This window comes from Oculina patagonica, chromosome 5, assembly GCF_052425735.1.
Source record: "Oculina patagonica isolate OP01 chromosome 5, crgOcupat, whole genome shotgun sequence".
Taxonomy (NCBI): domain Eukaryota; kingdom Metazoa; phylum Cnidaria; class Anthozoa; order Scleractinia; family Oculinidae; genus Oculina; species Oculina patagonica.
The window spans coordinates 32,782,198-32,791,274 of record NC_135762.1 but is presented as its reverse complement, the minus strand read 5'-3'; the positions used below and the strand labels follow the sequence as shown (position 1 = coordinate 32,791,274).

General features: G+C 37.7%; 1 pseudogene across 1 annotated transcript; it reads right to left on the bottom strand.

Annotated features, from left to right (window-relative positions):
• Positions 1 to 1,299: 1,299 nt before the first annotated feature.
• Positions 1,300 to 7,876, bottom strand: LOC144655148 (zinc metalloproteinase nas-15-like; annotated as a pseudogene). The gene is made up of 7 exons (XR_013571038.1): positions 7,766 to 7,876; positions 6,373 to 6,549; positions 5,886 to 6,009; positions 4,122 to 4,213; positions 3,966 to 4,049; positions 2,544 to 2,686; positions 1,300 to 1,432 (listed from the first exon to the last, which is right to left on the bottom strand). The product of XR_013571038.1 is annotated as a zinc metalloproteinase nas-15-like (transcript).
• Between the last annotated feature and the right edge of the window lie 1,201 nt (positions 7,877 to 9,077).

Sequence of the window (9,077 nt, the reverse complement as noted above, 5' to 3'; positions counted from 1 at the left end):
AATTCGTCTTAATCTTCGTCAGACGAAACCATCCATGGTTATTTTCGGGTTTTGATTACTCCTTTGTTGTTTTCCTACATTACACAACTATTATTTTGAGGTTTCCTTCAATTTGGAAGTAATCAGAAAAATGACTTAAAATATCGTGACAATGCTGACCATGTCCCTTTAAGATCGAGTATTTATTAGTTTTCTCTAATCACAAAGCAGCCAAACCGACGTTTCTCCTCCGAATAAGACTGGGTGGTGATCCGATAGAGAGAGTTAAACCCGCTAAGTCATTAGGTGTCTATATTGACGAGCATCTATCGTGGTCGAATCACATCGACTACATAGCAAAGAAGGTATCTTCAGGCATTGATGGATTAAAACAGATGAGACCTATTGTTCCAACAGAAGTTTTAATCCAATTTTTTTAATCCTTAGCTCTTCCATATTTCGATTACTGTGATATAGTTTGGGTAGGTCTAAAAAAGGCCTGTCAGACAGAATCGATAATAAACAGTTATTGGAAGAGGTTTTTGTTCGGCTTCGGCTGATAACACTTACCGAGTGTTACACTTATTCAACACATGCGCGCGCTGCCCATATATGGTCAAAATGTTAACGTTATCTGTCATACGTACATAACAGATATCCTACGATAAACGTAGGTGGCGAAGATTCGTCCGAAATCTTGTAAAGCGCTGCATAAATACAGTTTTTCTAATTGCAAAATGTGTTTCGTTGACAATTTGTGGAATAATAAAACAATTATCCTGCTCAATCTTGCGGAATATCGTCTGATTTTAGCCTACTCGGCCTACGGCCTCGTCAGCTAAGTATCAGGCGATATTCCGCGCGATTTCGCAGGAGAATTGTTAAATATCTGTTATGTACGGATGACAGATATCGTCAACATTTTTACCATATGTGGGCAGCGCGCGCATCTTTTGAATAATACCAATTAATATTGGAACATTGCGCCGCAACATTTTAAAGTTCCCATCAAAACAAAATCCGGTTTGACTGTAAAAAACAAGAGAATAAATATTTTCTCTTGATAAAAAACGTAGTTGTGTCAGTCTCTACAACTGGGGAATTGCATTACATCAACTTTCAGTGTTACGTGCATAGCGGCTTTCTTTCGACATCCATCTTTCGACGTGCTAAAAAAATAGGGCGGATCGAAATCCACCAATCACAGCCGCAGGTTTTGATTGGCTCATTTCAAACACAACGTCGAAAGGCAAGGGACAGTACAATTCTAAAGATGGATGTCGAAAGCGGATGTAGTGTGTGGTGGTTCTTTCAGGTAGTTTATTCACCTCCTCCCCCTCCCCCCTCCTCCTCCTCCTCCTCCTCCTCCTCCTCCTCCGCATTCCCCCTTGTACAGAAGGTTCATCTGCAGTGCGTCAATAGTACTGATACCCTGCCGCTGACCAAGTGTAACCTGGAAAAGTAAAATAAATAATTGAAACAAGCCGCTGAAGTTGCACTGTACGGGAATATAATTAGACTTGGACATGAAACTTTTCTCCTGTGGCAACTTTTAGTTCGCTCTTTTTTTTAGTATCTTGTGTCTTTCCACCGTCTCAAAATATCATTTTGTATGTCACCTATCTAGGCATCTAAGGCATCAAAGCAATCACGTACAAATACGAAGATAGGGAATTGCAGTTAATACGTAGTCACTAATCCTTGTCATGTCATTGTTAGGTATTTTAATTGTGTCCCCAATTAGTCCATAAGGGCTAAACACACAGACACAGAAATAAAGTTTTTATCTTATCTTATCTTATCAATGGTGGATTGTTTTGGAAATTTCTAATAACCTAGACAGAGAACAAACTTACGAAATTCTGATTTGGTTTAATTAGGCTGATTCCATTTTTCGTTAATGTTCTTCGCCAATAGCAAAAGTACTCCGAAGTTACCCAAAGATTCCCCAGAGACCTTCGGGATTTCCACAGTTAACCTCAACACGATTTCCAAGGATGATCAGAAGTTTTTGAAAGATTCCCGAAGAGTACCGAGCTCTCCCGGATAGTTTCGAACATCACTCGACGAATTCCAAAGATTTTCAAACGTTATCGGAAGGACAGTAAATATCAATGAGAGAACATTTCGATATACAATTAAGTATAAAAATTAGCGAAAATAAGCCACGACGTTTCGAACTCATCTTGATAATGAACTCAAGATGAGTTCGAAACGTCGTGGCTTATTTTCGCTAACAGTAAATATAGTCCGATTAAATATCACTAATTTTACCCTTTGTGTTTTCAAAAAGTAATCTCAGGTTCCTTCATAAAATTACGATTAATATCACTTACGTGGGCTTACGTGACGCGAACAATTTCTGGAAAATACTGAAAACACGTGGAGGCTTTTGTCGATTAGGCTAGCATAATTTTTGGCATAATTTTGCAAACCGAACACATTTTTTAGCTTTTATTTAACAATTCGTTCATGCTTTAGCGTGCACTATCGAGTAATTGATTAACGAGCGGTTACCGATGATCCACTAGACTTCTGTTAAAAGTCTAACTATGGCAACCTACCCCACACTTCTTAGCAATGATGGTAGGTTTTCTATTCTTGCTGAAAGCTCTGCTGTCATAATGCATCACACTCCCGTAATCATATGGAGTTCCAAGAGAGTCAATGGTTTTCCGGCCGTACTTGTGGAAATTATGCTTGTAATCTGTACATTGAAGCGAATTTAATCAGTGTATAATACAGTTGTCCATTGTTCAACATCACTTTTCAATTTATTATTACACAAAATCTAACCACAAACATGCCTGAAAATTACATCTCCAGATGAAATGGATGATGAAACTTTGCCCTCCCTAGCTACCTCATGAAATTTTTGTCAACGGTGTCTGAATATATATATATTTATACGATAACCGAGCTACTACGCGCGTTGTGATTGGTTAATGCCTGTCATCTATTGGAGTACGACTCACAGATGACATCACTTCAGCGTGTTGTGACTCGCGCGCGTGATCAGAGTTCATAGTCCAAATCAGTGTTGGCCTGATATTGTATGTCGGGGCCTCATATTGGGGACCTGATATGGTAGGTTGCGTTCCAAATTTATTAGAAAGTTTTCCAAACCTCGCGGGGCAACAACAAAACAAAAAAGTTCAGCTTGATTATAAATCTACAGTGAAAAACAATCTACCAAGTATCGTCCACCTTAACTGGGCTAAACAAGCTTGAAGTAGACAGTGAATGATTCGAAAAATTATCAAAATATGTAAGAGTTTGTCTGATGTTGAACAGTTGGGCGGCGCCACAAGAAATCCATGAATGGCGCGCGGTCAAACGCTAAGGTTAAAGTTTACAGATCTAAACAACTTTCCAGATGGAATGAAGGTTAGTTTTTTCGTTGATGTTTTAATGTTCCATTTTTGTGTTTATTAAGTCGGTGTAACAGGGCTTCGTGGTTACTAGTACGGAAAACTTTATCGTGAAATTAAAACAACTTTAGCTCACGTCCGGTAGCGGCTTTGCTTACACTGAAATGTACTGAAGTCTTCTGTTATTGTATAAAACAAATAGATTTCATTTTGCCGTGGGTATGTTCAGTTATAGTTTACAGAAGACGTCAAAATGTGGTAAGAACATCAGTGACCCACTCGCCTATTAATAAACGGCTCGTGGGCCACTTTTATTGTTCTTATCACATTTTGACGTCATCTGTGATCAAAAACTGAACAGACGCACGGCAAAATGGAATATATTTGTTAAATATATCCTTTGTTGTGGGCATCACCTAACACACGTTATACCTTACTCCAAGGGAAAGAAACGACAGGAGTTTTTGCCTTTTAAGTTTTTTGGAAAATCGTTCCCGGAGAAGGCCCCATCTCAAATGAATACTACAAAAAATTTTATTGCGTATGCTAAGTACTAACGACAAAAGATAGAAATTAGCTAATTAATAAATCAATGCGCTTATCTTAATCACTTACACTCATCGATATTACACCACACGATTGTGACGTAGTTGTCCCTGTCAGGACGAGACTGTTCGTGGTAGAAGCCCAAAGCGTGACCTGAAGAAAAAAACTGAGTTAGTTCTTAGTCAATGAGGTTACACGACCGAAAGAATTCCAAGCTATACTCACCAATTTCATGAGCAACAACTCCTTTGTGCCAACATCCATAATCAAGAGTGATATATTGCTTTTTACCAGTTCTTCCCACGCTTGATGAACATCTGAGAATAGACAAGAAACGAAGCATTATACTGTAGCTTAAATTTTCGTGCCTTGTTAGCTTTTGGAACATGTTTTGATGTTTCAAACATCATCGTCAGCCACAATGAATGCCCCTGATTGAAGAAACGTTGACCCGTGAAAAGCATAAACCATGCGACCCAAATGTTTACTGGGAAATTGGAAAAAAAATTAATCGTCGTCTGTGACGGAGTAAATATATATATAATCCTCGTCGCGCCTAAGAGGCACATAAGGCTGAGACCAAGGATTTCCATTGATACTAATAAATTATTATATAGATAGATAGTTGAAATTACAAATATGTTTTACAAATCTAATAACTTAAAAATAATTTCAAGATTACTTAAATTAGTTAATATTATTATTATGTTGAGCAAGCATAGCAGCTGCATCTTCCGTCCAGCACATCTGTTAGGTTACTGGCCCGAATCGCTTTTTTAAATTCACAAAGGCTTGTTTTGTTGCGAAGGTCTTTGTCCACTTTTCCCCAGAGATAGGGACCTAAATAGTCATGCTATGTTTACCATAATTTACAGTGTTGAATCTAGGTATTGGAAAACCACTACTACGCAAATCATAATTCTTAGATTGTTTGTAAAATATGACACAAATGTGTTCAGTAAATTTTTAACCTTGTACATTAATATCAGTATGTCTTGTAGGCGTCTATTTACTAAACTAGGCAGCAGTTTGCCTTACTTAATAATTCATCACAAGATGCCGTCTTGCTATTATATACACTCTTTTTATATATATAAGAATACAGTTTTTCCGACCCAGGCTGAATATTCTTATTTTTCTGCCGATTTTAGGCTGAAAATATTCTTATGAACATTCTTAGAAATACCGTTTGACATTTCCGTTTTAGCAAGTATTGGGTAATCAATTACAAGTGTTTGGTGTCCAGAACTGTATCGTGTTACATTGTGCACATGTACCATTGCTTTTCGTTGCAGCTTGGCCGTTTTGGCTTCAAACAAAGCATTTCTCACAGGGATAAAGTGACGGAAATGAAAATACCTGATTTTGTTTCAACTAAAAACATATTTACTTGTATTGTATTTACAAATTTTCAACTCAAAACTATATTCTTTTCAAAATCTCAGCCTCGGGTTTATTCTTAAAATATTCTTAAAAATTCGCAAATTTCAGCCTTGATATTCTTATAAACTAGATTCTTATAAAAAAAAAGAGTGTACTGCACTTAGTGCCCGCTCTTGTACCCTTTCTAGTTTTCTGGTATCAGATGCTTTGAAGAAATGCCACACAGTATGACAATACGTGAGATTAGGTAGAATTGCCGCTTTGTATAGTTCCGGAGCTTGGCTTCTGTAGGGTTCATCTTTCTAAGGCGTACTAAGACACCAACTTTCTTGCTTGCCTGTTTACATATATCACTTACATGTTTACTGAATTTAAGCTTATCATCCAATGTAACCCAGAGCAATGTTAGGTCTGGGGTAGACTTGATGGTATATCCATCAATGTTTACATTTATGAGCTTGTCGCTGTTGTTCCCTCTATTTTTCAGCATTGCATTGTACTTGTCATAGTTTTCCCAAAATAGCATTTATTGCTTGACATTTTGACTGGTATATAGGATGGCTACATATTTAGAAGTGTGTAAGACTCACTAGATGCTATACTTACCCTCCGCCTGATTTAAAGTATACATATGCTGCTTCATTTGTCGTTGGCTTGAAGCGGATACAAGTTTTACTCGACCATTCCGCCATTCCCTCTCTAATGGCTTTCATAGCCGCAGGATTTCGAGCTTAAAAACACGCAAAATTAAAAAAAAAAAAAACAGGTGAACTAATTTATTTCGATCTTATACATCTCTACAGTCTTGTAAATTTTGATCCTCATTACTTAATACGTATGTATCAACACCCTTTCCCCTCTCTATGTTACCAACTGAAAAATTTAAACACTCTATTCTGAAAACACGCGTGATAATAATCCTTAATTTTACTCGGCCCCATGCGATTACCTATAAAAAATGTCTAAAAAGATAGATTGAATGTCCGACAGAGTGAGATGCTTAGTCGGTGTGATTGTACTTAACTCATGGAATAGTTAATACACAATTTTCCCGGTGAGAATGTGACGCTAAAAATCACATCAAAATACTTACAAAGATGGATTTGAATAGCATAAACCATCACACCGCCAGGCCATATTTTTTTCCTAATTGCACCTCTTTTTCCAAATGGATTATCTACATCCAGTCCCTTCTCGGCTGCCATGCGCTGTTCAGCTGTTAGGATCATGTCGCCTTCAAACAGATTCGGGTCATCGACGCCGATGTTTTCTGTAGCAAAATACGTAAATTTGCACTGTGTTATTCAAATTTATCCACCGATTGTAACAACTTATTTTGTGAAGAAACAAATCCAATGCTTTTCATCACCAATCGTTAGTGTAACATCTCATTAGGGCGCGAGCACGTCAGAAAAGAGGCGTGAACTCTATGGATGGGAGGCGAGAGAGGAATGTGTAAATACGTGATTCCCAAAGCTAAGTGGAGGAAATTGGAGGAAATTGGGGAAAAATCTCTCGACATTACGTAATATTCAACAAATAGGCTACGAGCCCGAGTTGGCTGAACTGAATAAACTGAATGCTATGTTTACTGACGGATTTCTAGAGTAGCTTCAATCAGCTATTGTCTCCGAGCATTCCCACCCCAACCTGGGCATTACATCAGGTAAAGACCAGACCACAACACCGGGAACTTCCTGCCCTACTCTATCATAGTAGTCTAATTGTTTTAGTAGAGACTCTAAATGATTGCATTCCAAAGCTTACAATTTGATACACCGTTTAGGCCTGAAACCAAGATTTGTTGTTAAAAGGGTTCTTATTTCCAAACTCGGAGCGCAAATATAATTTAAAAGCGTGAGATATTTCGTCTGATATCATCCAGACTTCATCAGTCATTTAGGGACCGTTCATTTTTTATGGGGTGGAGGGGGGCTGGTGGGGTTTGACAGATAGTCACTGTTATCACTGTTATATATAATGACCCCCCTTCTTCATCAGAAATTTTTACCTGCCCCCCCTCGAAATTTATTTTTTCGTTGACCCCCCCCCCCCCCAAAAAAAAGACAACTATCAATTGTATAGCCGAAGTTTCAATTCTATCCCCAAATAAAGGTTATATCTTCAGTTAAAGGTTCAAAGATAACGTTTCTCATGGGTAAAGTTACCTACCACGTATTTCAGAACAGTTTAGACCAAAAATCTGCGAAATCCTCGTGACATATATAATAAAGAGAAAGAGAAAATCACGCATGATTATGTTCTATCAGCGAATAGAAAACAGTGTGAGAACCAATCAATAGAACACGACTGAGTTTCTACTTATTTGCAATAAAAAACCACAAAAGGGGTAGGCCGGAACCACTGAGGAAAGGACGAGAGATGTAGGAATTGAGACCTCTTCATGATCATCTAGACATGTAAAAGTTAACCATACAATCAAAGTACAACACCCTGAGCTATTTAACTAGTGAAAGAGAACTTACCTTCAGGATTTTCGGCGAGCGCCATCCCACACAGGACAAGAACGTATAGCCACTTCATGATACTTCTTCACGGTGCCGAAGAACTGTAATGAAAACGACAAAACAGCTGAGAATTTATTGTGTTAAAAGCGGCTGCTTTGGAGGGGGGAAAAGCCCTTCTATCACTTTTAAACTGCAAGGATCACAACTTCGATTCACGATCCAACTTCTTTAATTATATGTATTTTTCACTGCTCACAACTTCACAATCACTCACCTTTACTGCTGATAACAACTCTGAACTCTCTGCTCAGGGTTATGCTTGCGCACTTTTTTATAGTGACGAGACTTAAGCTGTCAATCTACTGTCAAACCGTCAAATTTGATATATTAATGCTTACGTAAGGACTTGCGCAGTTTTAGTTCCGTTGTAGTACGACTGCGCGTATAGGACATTAGCATGAAAACCTTCGCACTATTTACAGTGCCGAAATCGTTTTTCTCTCCAAAATTTGCTATCGACCGTACGGGATCTGGTCAAGACATAACAGCGTGAGCAATATAAAAATTACAAACATCTTTCCATTACAAAACCAATTTTAAGTAATAAAAATGTACAGTAAAAACTGAAAATAAAGATTCTCGTTTACATAGCTCAAACAACAACCCTACAACTAAACTTGAAGAAGAAGGGGTATGTTACTCGGCAACTGCAGTCCGGCCCCTTTCCATATTTTAATACTTAAGTTGTTTACGAGTTTAGAATATTGTGTCAAAAGTCACTGTACAAGCCGAATTTAAAAGAGTATTGACACTTTGATACTCCAATAAAGTTTTTCATTCATTCATTTTTGCGTACTTGCTTTGTTCAATTAAAAATGTACAATAGCTACAAGGCTATTAATTGCCACGTGCAGACCGGGAGAACATAAGGTCAAGGCTTCATTCCTACAAAATAAAAAAAAATTTCATCCAAGACTCCCGCCATAATTGTTTGCCGCAATTGTAGTTATCAGACGGTAACTTTTTTGACCAGCGTTTATTCTTTCATCAAAAAGGTATAATTATACTTTATCAGTTTTCAGTATCTTTAATTTTTGAAGAAAACTCAGCTTTTTTAATGAAATATCCGATTAGCGAACGTTGTTACTATACTTGCATCTATGCCAGAATCCGGTCGCTGGTAGTACGTTCTCTAAGGTATCAAAAAGGGCAAAATAGTAATGTCATTTCACGCAATAAATAGGATAAGTAATAACTGCTACATTTGTTGTAAACTGATTTGTTGGCTTGTCGTTGTTTGGTTTTGCTAGCTTGATTATATCTGTCGATA